Below are 11376 nucleotides of genomic sequence, written 5' to 3'. Positions count from 1 at the left end.
GGAATGCAATGTCATTGTGTTACAATTGTTTCATAACAAATAAAATATCATGTGGAAGGTCAGCTTATGCAGAGGTATTTTCCTGTGCCTTTCGACACTTTATCATGTGAACTGACCCTTAATGATTGTGTACACATTTAATTAGTTCTGCCTTCATGCTAGGACAACCTCGAACAGCACATCATTTACAGCAGTCTCTGTGAGTCAGAACAGTGTTCCACTGACTTTGACAGTGTGCTGTCAAAGATCAATTTTATTGTGATGGTTATTCAAGAATTCCAGTCCTAGGATTGTGCAGTACCCCTCACCAACACATGACAACCATTCATACACTCTCTAAATGCTCTTGCTCTGATACAAAAATTGAACAACATTGATCAGAATGAGTGTAGTGCACCTTAGCAGGAGCTGAGCAGATGTGCCTAGTGCAAAAGCACAGTTTTTCTCTTTATACACAGCATTGAATTAAGTTTCTGTTTTCACAGTTTTTTTAAGAAATGAATTGTACCTGCATAATTTACTGTGCATTCTAGTGTTTACTAACTTATTATTAGCACCTTCTATCACAGGAACAAAGAGATCTATAGGAAGGTGCTGGTTGCTGCAAAAAAGTCATTTAATGACAAATAATATATAATGCAGAGAATAAAAGCAAATCAGTCTGGGATGTTATAAAAAAGGAAATGGGGAGAGGCAAACAAACACAGAATAACATACTGATAAGGGAGGGGGATAAAGTAATAAATGATTCACAGCACTTAGCAAACTATGTAAACAAGCATTTTTCAAGTATTGCAGAGAAGTTACAGCAAAAATTCTCTGAAACAAATACAATACCTGTAAATAATGTTGCACTAAATACAATGATATTACTTCCAACAACAAAGAATGAAGTCAGTAAAACAATTCAATGACTAAAAAATAGAAAGACAGTAGACTTAGATGAAGTACCAAAGTGTGTACTAAAACAATGCATAGGGATTATACAAGCCACCTTAACAAATACAACAAATGAACCCTTCACATGGGGGACATTTCAAGTGCAGTTAAAACAGGCAAGAGTTGTGCCTTTGCTTAAGAAAGGTAATGCAGAAATCATAGAAAATTACCAGCCAATTTCCCTGCTGTCACCATTCTCCAAAATAATAGACGCAATTATGAAAGACAGATTAATGAATTACCTGAACAAATACAATCTTTTAAGTAAATCACAGTTTGGTTTCCAAAGTGGCAAAACATGGAGTCAGCCACAGTAGAATTCACAAAAGTTGTATTTGATGCTCTTGATAAAGATGAGTGTTTCACAGGCATATTTGTGGATCTTTCTAAGGTGTTTGATACAGTCAACCACAAGATTCTATTAAATAAATTAGAAGCATTAGGAATAAGAGGGGTAGCTAATGACTGGTTTTGATCATACCTAACAGATAGGGTACAAGGAAAGAGATAACACATACTTGAAATAGATCTAAACATTTAGTAAAACACTTATCAGAACAAAAATGCATAAATATAGGGGTTCTGCAAGGTAGCATATTAGGACTAAAACTGTTCCTGATATACATCAATGACTTTCCCAATAGTGTTGCTCATGGTGAAAAAATCCTCTTCACTGATGACAGCAATATTATAGTCACTGAGAAAACAAGAGAACTTCTTGCCAAGAAAGCAAATGAAACTCTCAAGGAAGTTTATCACTGGTTAATAAGTAATAAGGTGACACTGAAACTAATGCCATGAATTTCAGTTTGAAGAGAAAAAATGACAATGTTAAATTAAATGTAGATGGCACCTCTATAGACTATGTAACAAATGCAAAATTTCTAGGAATGATTATTGATTCTCAGTTGAAGTGGCGTGAACACACAGAGGTACTTGCACACAGAATGTCATCAGCATGTTATGCCCTTAGAATTCTATCATCAATGTGTAACATGCAGTGTCTTTTAGTTACACATTATTCATATGTACACTCAGTTCTTAGCTATGGCATTCTTTTTTGGGGAACAAACACACAAAATATGAACACAATTTTCAAACTCCAGAAAAGAGCCATAAGAATAATAACCAAAAATACTAGTCGAGCTCATTGTAAAGATGTGTTCAGAACACTGGGGATTTTAACTGCTCCATGTGAATACATTTACCAGTCAGTTGTACATATCAAAAATAATGTTAGTAATTACTGCACAAAGAGCTCTGTCCATGACCATGCAACAAGAGATAGACTCAACTTACATTTACCAAGAAAAAATTAACATAAAACTCAAAACAGCATTTTCTACCAAGGAATAAAACTGTACAATAAATTATCAAAAGAGATTAAAGAAATTGCAAAAATACACTTATTTAAAAAGACAGCTAAAAAGAACCTGTTATGCAATACATTTTATACATTGAAGGATTACTTAGCTAAAACAGAGTAGAGGTTTGATAAAAATGTTACACAAATAAATAATAATAATAATAATAATAATGATTATAAAATATCCAACATTCCACATAACACCTTCACTTTATGTTTTTTTTCCTTTCTAGAAATACTTACCCCCAAGCTATGCATATCACAATACTAACACCTCTTCCTCCTTCTGAGCTCATCATCTGACTCGTTATGGAGGGATGCTGACTCAGTTTTTCAGTATAGCAAATGGGAAGTTGCGGTACAGAAAATGGCCCAGAGATCATGTGTGTATGTGTGTGTGTGTGTGTGTGTGTGTAGTGAGTGAAGTGTTATGAAACAATGTGTGTGTGTAGTGTGTGCAGTGACTGATTATGGGAGATGAATGAACTGTGTGGCAATACATTATTTAATAAGTTATTTGTAAAAAAAGTATTGTATACCAGGAGTAAATCTAATGATTGTCTCTAACTAGAAATCTGTAAATGTATGTGTATATGAATTAGCTTATTTTAAATTGATCTAAATTTGTAAATACTTTGACATGTCCTATATCATTGTAAAAAAAGATCTACGGATGAAGTCTGGGCCAAAGATGAAAGTGGGTACTAGCTGCAGGACTTTCCCATTACACATCAAAAATAGATTTTAGGTATTGCCTGCTGCTGAAAGTACATCTGAGTAAGCACGGGATGCCTTGCCTGTTTTAACTGTAGCCAATCTTCCTGAGAGGTCCAGATGAGCAGAGAGGATGGGAATAATTACCACTGGGAGCTCCAGTGTTAAGCAGGTGATGGGGACCCTAAGGAAAACAGCAGACAGGTCTGGATAGAAGGCCAGTGTTCACTATTGGCTTGCCAATAGTCTCATCCAAGATGTAGAGGAGGCTGTGCAGGCAGTGACTGAGTGCACTGGGTGCATGCAGCTGCAAATCGTGGCTCATGTCTGAGGGATGGTTACGTGTGGCTTTTTTGATAAGTTAGTCATGTGCATGTCCACTCTTTGCGATCTTTCTTGATGTTCAGGAATACAAAATTATCTGTAACACAGCGCATCATCAGTCGAACACAGGGATGCGACAAATTGTTTAGCAGGTCAAAGATGATGTTCTGAAATGGCTGAGGCCTGAATGGATGAGTTTCATTCTGCAACATGACACACAAGATGTCTTGTTGTATCTGGTATCATACAATGTTTGGGTTTAATATTAGTAGTTGTGTAATTGAGGAGATATTGAAGCTGTTTGTCCTGTTGTTGAGCCATTGTAATTTATCACTGTCGATTGGTGCAGAGATGATGATCTGTGAGAGGTAATGGTAACGATACTATCTGTGCCTTTCAGGTGACGTATGTAGCTTATAAATTGTGTAATATAATTTAGGTGGCGGACATGTTTGGGGCACAAGTCTTTCAACAGATTGTCCCGGCAGAGGTTCGATTCCTCCCTCGAGCATGAGTGTGTGTGTTTGTTCTTAAGATAATTTAGGTTAAGTAGTGTGTAAGCTTAGGGACTGCTGACCTCAGCAGTTAGGTTCCATAAGATTTCACTCATACAAACTTTCAACAGATTTTGGATCAAGTTGGGTAGTGGTCAGTGATGTGTATAGATTACTTCTACATCATGCTTGAAGTGATGGAGTGCCGTGTAAACCGAGGGGAGTTTGCATTCGCTTGGCCTCAGAAGCCTTTATCTGTTCCTACAGGCAGCTGGCTCATTTGATGGAAGCAATTAGCCTCGCTCCTGGAGTGGTACAGCGCTATCATTTTGTAGCACCATTCCCAGAATTGATTGCAGACCTCTGGTTTTGAGCCAAGTGGAAGGCTCAAACTAGAGGTTCAGACGATTCTGTGATGATCTTGCATGTGGATTTCCTGATCCTTGTTATCGGACGGAAAAATTTAGGATACCCAAAATAGGTCAGACCCGCACAACATACATGAAATGGCTACTATTGTAGCGGATTACGTGTAATGTACACGTGTGGATTTTGTTAGGATAGAGAACTCCCCACACAGGCCAGGCCAGACAGGGCAGCAGTCGTCAGAGCGAGTTGGAGAAATAAAATGTTAACACAGTCCTAGTTAACTGCAGCAACACGTGTAGGATGGCCTCAGAACTAGTCTCGCCTATAAATATTAACAATGGCTACTTAGTACTACAGACAGAAAGTGGGCTGAAACTAGATGTTAATAAAACGAAATTATGAACTCTGAGCCGGCCAGAGTGGCCGTGCGTTTCTAGGCGCTACAGTCTGGAACTGTGTGACCGCTCCAGTCACAGGTTCGAATCCTGCCTCGGGCATGGATGTGTGTGTTGTCCTTAGGTTAGCTAGGTTTAAGTAGCTCTAAGTTCCAGGGGACTGATGACCACAGCAGTTAAGTCCCACAGTGTTCAGAGCCATTTGAACCATTTTATGAACTCTGACTGATATGTATATCACGAAGGTACATTGTATGTTGGTAGTGGAGGCGTGCATACAGCAATAAAAATACGATGGTGTATAGTGAGCTTCGTACAGACTCAGAGCCGGCGCGGGCGGCCGAGCGGTTCTAGGCGCTAGAGTCTGGAACCACGCCACCGCTACGGTCGCAAGTTCGAATCTTGCCTCGGACATGGATGTGTGTGATGTCCTTAGGTTAGCTAGGTTTAAGTAATTCTAAGTTCTAGGGGACTGATGACCTCAGAAGTTAAGTCCCATAGTACTCACAGCCATTTGAACCATTTGAATAGACTCAGATTGCAAAATTATCTGGATTAAAACAAGTGCAGAAGTTCGATTAAACATGGTCACCAGGTTCGGTGTTGGGCGATGTGTCACGAGCGTCTAACAGAATGGGGTCTGAGCTACATGTGTCAGAGGTGCAGTGATCAGGCTCCCATGGCACAACATCAAGGTAGTAATCTTGCAGCTTTGTGGCTTGGTGCACCACCACCTAAAAGTCTGGCAGTAGTGGAACTATTGTGGAAAGTCAATTTTTGCGGGAAGCCGGCCGCAGCGGCCGAGCGGTTATAGGCGCTTCAGTCCGGAACCGAGCTGCTGCCACGGTCGCAGGTTCGAATCCTGCCTCGGGCATGGATGTGTGTGATGTCCTTAGGTTAGTTAGGTTTAAGTAGTTCTAAGTTATAGGGAGCTGATGACCACAGATGTTAAGTCTCATACTGCTCAGACCCATTTGAACCATTTGAATTGTTGCGGGCTTTCCAACACGTCATATTATGGGGAGTTGTCCTCATGGTCCATGATTGTGGTGGTCGATGGGTGTGACTTTCCATGGGCGGTGATTATGAGCAAGCCATAGAGCAATAACTGTAATGTGATGGCTGCTGTGTCCACATCATTGGGAAGTTCATAGGAATGTGTGAAATGCTGGCTAACGAAACCATCCCCAGTGCCACGATTGGGACGTTAACCTTCAACGACCAGTAAATTGTTGAGCAATTTGACACTAAGATCATTGGCTTGGATATCTTTGACGTCGGGCAATAGCGTGTAGTTATTGATCGCCATAATGTGACAGCTCGAGTTTCCGAGTTGGGTGGCGGAGATTGATGTGTCATCAGTGGACATCATAAAGCGTCCATGTGGGCTTTAGTCGGTTAATAGATACTGTGCTGGGTCTTCCATTCATTAATATTTCGAATGCATGTGTCCACAGTTTAAAACTTTGTGTAGCCTTGAATAAGGAGACCATAAAGCAGGCCGAACTGTACATCGCAAGGCATGACATCATTGCAGTCCAGAGTGCCTTATGGATGAAAACCTTAGGGGTTCTGTGAGGTTGTGGAAGTGGTCTCTTGAGCTGTGCAACGTGTCATTTACCCTGGTGACGTGGGAGGGAAGAACTGTGGTTTCCACTAGTGGCACCCGTAACACAGAATTGGCGGGAAGGGCAAACAGCTTGCCGTATAGAATTTCAGGGAGGGAGGCAAGTAGATAGTTTTTGTGGGTGGAGCATATGCCTGTTATCATTCACAGTAAAGTTTCTGTCCAGCGAGCGCCATGGCATATAAGGGCGGCTTTTAGTGAGAGATATCTTCTTCCCTCAAGGCCGTTGCTTTGAGGGTGATAAGCAGTAGTTCCACAATGAGCACCACGTTGTTTACTGAACAGGACAGATTCAAATTATCGTCCTTTGTCGCTGTTTATGGACAGCAGAAACCCATACCGGGAAATCCAAGTGTCAGTGAAGGCTCTAGCTGTTGGCTCAACTGACATGTCTCAGAGAGGGATGGCTTCTACACACACCATTATGTAGTTGATGATTGAAGAGATGCATCAGTAACCTTGATATTTATAGGTAGGGTGGTGGCGTGTCACCAGGTGAAGTTTCATGTGTTGGAACTGCCCTTTCAGGATTTTAAATTGGCTGAGGGATGATTGTGTGTAGCATCCCACTTTGTTTTTTTGACAATGTATACATATGCATGTCCATTGCTTACAATCTTCCTTGACATTCAGCCATACAGAATTATCTGTAACAAGGCGTGTAGTCAGTCGAAAACAGGGATGTGACAAACTGTGCAGCTGGTCAAAGATGATCTTCTGAAACGGTTGAGGTACGAAGGGATGCGTTCGATTCTGTGACATGAGACACAAGATCTGTCTTCTTGTGCCCGGTATCTTAACTGTGTTCGAGTTTAAGGCTAGTAGTCGTATAACTGAGGAGATCTTGGCGACTTTATCTTAGTCCATTTGTGTGGGGGTGTTGTTGATCTGTGAGAGGTAATTGGCAATGACACTGTCCAGGCCTTTCAGGTGACGTTGTTGCTTGTAAATTGTGTGATATAATCTATGTGGTGCAAACGTCTGGGGAACAAGTCTTTCGATGGGTAATGGGTTGAATCTGGTAGTGGCTGGTGATCTGTATAGATGACTAGTGGCCTGTCTACTGCGCTATATTTTAACTGGCGGATTTTCTTGTAAATAAAGAGGAGTTTGCAGTCGTAGACACACCATTTGCTTTGAGAAAGGGTCAGTATTCGAGAAAAAAGAAAAAAAAGCCTCAGTGGTTGCTGTACATCTGCCATTTCCTGTTGGAGGACCGCATCAATCACGAAGTCACTCACGTTCGACGTTGTGATTGGCTGCCCTTGAAGAAGCGGGCGTGCCAGGTTCATTGCTTAAGTCAGAAAGTCTTTGAGCGGGTCGAAGGCTTTCTGAAAGTCGATGGTGCATGTCAGATTCTGTTTACCATTAGTGTTTTGTCCTTTGAGGGCCTCTGTGAGTCGAGCCTGAATAGTAGCTGTCTCCAGGAGGTGGCACTGGTAGAAGTTGATCATCCTTAGATATCGGCGTAATTCCTGATACTTGGGGTGGTGGTAGGTGGCGGATGAGTTCAGTTCATAGTGATATTGGGTAGATGCCTGCATATTGACAGCATGACCATGAAATGTAACATCTAGTTGTAGGAGTTGGCTTTTTTCATCATTAATTATGAAGCTATTTACAGTATGTGGATCAAAACCTTGTTTGATACGAAAGTCGTGCATGTCGTTATACTGGGAAAAATGAGGATTCCATCAAGATAAGCGTGGTGGTCCTTCGCTACTTGAGATGAGGTTGCTTGAATGATAACCGTGGTCTGGTACGCCTGTTGTGGTCTGCACAGCTCTTTTATGTGTTTGCAAGTTGAACAGCAGTAGCGTGTGGTTTTTTCGAACTGTTCGTGGTACCTGCATAGATGCAGGATGTCGGCTTGGGAGGTTCAGTTGCAAATAGTTTTGTTGACTCAGCTGCATAAGGTCATTGTCCTAGATGGGGGCTGCCATGTCACTGTTGGGTGTGGTCAGGCTATGATTCGGCTGCCACAGGAAGCAGAAAATACTGGGATTGGTGCTGCTGGCTTCACGCAGTGCTATTGTTGTCAAATAAATTTATACATTGCTGGTGTTGAGTTACGGCGAAAATTCTATCTATTAGTTTGAGTCTGTAGTCTAACGGTTCCTCCTCGTTATTGATCATGGAGAGCTGCACTTGATATAGGAGTTCACAGCTTGTGATCGGGCACGATTAATGTTCGGAACTGACGCCTTAGTTGTGATGGGGATCTGTTTGTTAATTGTGCGGTATAGATCGCTTGTTGCAGCTGCTCTGCAGCTGTCCTGGAGAGGCATTGTAGAAGTGCAGACTTCAATGTACAATATTCATTGTGCCCGCATCTCGTGGTCGTGCGGTAGCGTTCTCGCTTCCCACGCCCGGGTTCCCGGGTTCGATTCCGGGCGGGGTCAGGGATTTTCTCTGCCTCGTGATGGCTGGGTGTTGTGTGCTGTCCTTACGTTAGTTAGGTTTAAGTAGTTCTAAGTTCTAGGGGACTGATGACCGTCGATGTTAAGTCCCATAGTGCTCAGAGTCATTTGAACCATATTCATTGTCCGCCAGTGGTGCAAGGTTGATGTCGGTTATCACGTCTGCGTGTTCATCCAAGTGACTGAGTGGCGTTACGGATTTTGCAGAGTGACTGGTCATGACATGTGTGGCAAGGAAGGTGACCGCTACGGCGAATCGTATGGATGACTGATGGGGACGAAACAGTCGCAGCTTGGGGTGAACACTAACTCGGTGACAATGTGACATCTGTGGGTGGTCGTGCCAGATTGCCATTGTATAACTGGTAGTGATAACGTAGGTGATGTCCCATTTCTGTAGATGGCACGGTTGGTAGCACAGGCAGACTCTGGGTGTGCGTAGGCGGCTGCCGTCAGCACCGGGTCGAAAATTACTCCAGACGGTGCAGAAGAGTCATCTTTCACAGCGGGCGAACGCACGTGTAATCGGTCGGACACTAGTGGTTCAGACTGGGCCCCTGGTGAAGCAGGGGTGGCGAAGAAGTCACATAAGTCAGTCAGCGGAGGGGTGGGTTCATTCTTCATTCCCTCAAACTTCATTCCACCGACCTTGGTTAGCTTCTTAACGTCTGCTGCTTTACTCTGCATTAGTAGATACTGGATCAGCCGACAAAATCAGCCTTGTAGAAAATTCCACTAAATACCTACCAAGCAAAGTCACATACGAGTAACACAAACTTAGAAGCAGCAGCTGTTAAGCTCGTAAAAAATTCGGATGTTCAGAATTCTAAATAACTTGCATGTCAAGGTTTAAAGTTCAATTAATTAAGCTTTATTACTTCCAAAACAAGTGGTAAATGACTAATAGGCCCGTAATGTTGTTTGTAAGTTACTGTTTTCTCTACAAAGTTTCTATACGCAACCAGCCAGAAGTTTACCAGTACAACCCGATTAAATTTTGTGCTCTATACAGAAATTGAGCCACAACTATTCACGAATTACTGCATCAAGTCGTTCAGTGCTCTTTTCAGGAAGAAGTGCTCGACCAAACGTTCCAAGACGTTCACGAAACATTCCGTGCGAGTTTGGAATACGACAAGAAACTTCCAATCTAAGCTACTTAAAATTTCCAAACGTTCACTTAGACGTTTAAAACTGTAATCGCTTCACAATTACATTAAAGGAATCTTCAGAACGCAAGACTGTCTTCGTCTTAACAAAGATTTGAGTGGCGCGGTCCACATTGATCTCTACACTAAGATGAACCCCAAGCGACTGCTATAGACACAGCTGTAGCTAAGGCAATACACAAAGCTTGGGAGATGTTTAATCCCTATTGGCTGTTGATTTAGGTAGTCAGTAACTCATCCAATAGAATTAGAGAGAAGTTTAAATTTTTTGAATTTAATAAACCAAACTTAATTAAAATACAAGGAAGTACGAATTATCCCCATAAATGAACTAATAACTGATTCAACACCTAATTTCCTTCTGTCTCCTGTTATGCAAAATCATGCACTCTGAACGTGTAACACGATTCCTGACTACACAAGAATTTTCCCATGCACACATTTTACATATAACTCCTCCCGAACAGGCCATGAAGGTCCAAAGCCGGCGACCGGCGGCCGTGTCATCCTCAGCCCACAGGCGTCATTGGATGCGGATATGGAGGGGCATGTGGTCAGCACACCGCTCTCCCGGCCGTATGTCAGTTTACAAGACCGGAGCCGCTACTTCTCAATCAAGTAGCCCCTCAGGTTGCCTCACAAGGGCCGAGTGCACCCCGCTTGCCAACAGCGCTCGGCAGATCGGATGGTCACCCATCCAAGTGCTAGCTCAGCCCGACAGCGCTTAACTTCGGTGATCTGAGCGGAACCGGTGTTACCACTGTGGAAAGGCCGTTGGCATACATTTTACATAGTTTTTAATAAAAGAAATTCAAATTTTATTTATGTGCGCCATAAACTCTCTCCACAACATTCAAGCAACGAAACATAATTACATAATAATTTTTGAAGTGGTATTGAATTGTAATGAAAGGAAAGAAAGTCATAGAAAAACAATTCATATGAACTGATTTTTTGGTTATGATTTCAAACGTGCTATTATGTGCACTAGAAGAGCGTGTAGTAAAAACTGAGGGTCTAAACCCCAGGATGATATGCTGGATATAGACCACTGTAATAAGATCTATGATGATTTACGGGACGAAGGTATGATGGAATAAAATAGAACAGGAAGTGGCTGTTAAGGAGCTTGGCAAGGTGCAGATATAGGCCTGCTTAGCCTTAACAATTGGAATTAGCAGCACATCCACAGCTGGGATGGAAACCATTACACACTTGTGTTAAAATTGAGGCATTGGAAGGGGGATACAGGTTAAAAACTGGAATTAACTGGAAACCTTTCGGATATCCAGAAGCCCACGTCTCTGTAGTGAACGTGGTACATTTAGGAATGGTCGGGGAAACGCCAGATGATTACACAATAACTTCTGTTTCCAGACATTGCACCACGCAGCACTAAAAGACAGGACTGTTCGATACCATACGTGTGGCAAGCCTAGGCGGTGCACAATAGCAGATACCCACTCTTTGCACCATAGGCAACCAATCCAATTAAATTTCTCAGCCCTTCCACCATAGTGAAATCGTGCTATTAGCAGTTTTTTAAATGATGAATAAAA

General features: G+C 42.1%; 1 pseudogene; it reads right to left on the bottom strand.

Annotated features, from left to right (window-relative positions):
• Nucleotides 1–10478: 10478 nt before the first annotated feature.
• LOC126299928 (5S ribosomal RNA) lies at nucleotides 10479–10596 on the bottom strand (annotated as a pseudogene).
• Between the last annotated feature and the right edge of the window lie 780 nt (nucleotides 10597–11376).

This window comes from Schistocerca gregaria, chromosome X (genome assembly GCF_023897955.1).
Source record: "Schistocerca gregaria isolate iqSchGreg1 chromosome X, iqSchGreg1.2, whole genome shotgun sequence".
Taxonomy (NCBI): Eukaryota; Metazoa; Arthropoda; class Insecta; order Orthoptera; family Acrididae; genus Schistocerca; species Schistocerca gregaria.
Note: the sequence above shows the minus strand (reverse complement) of the source record. Positions and strands in the feature narration are given on the sequence as shown.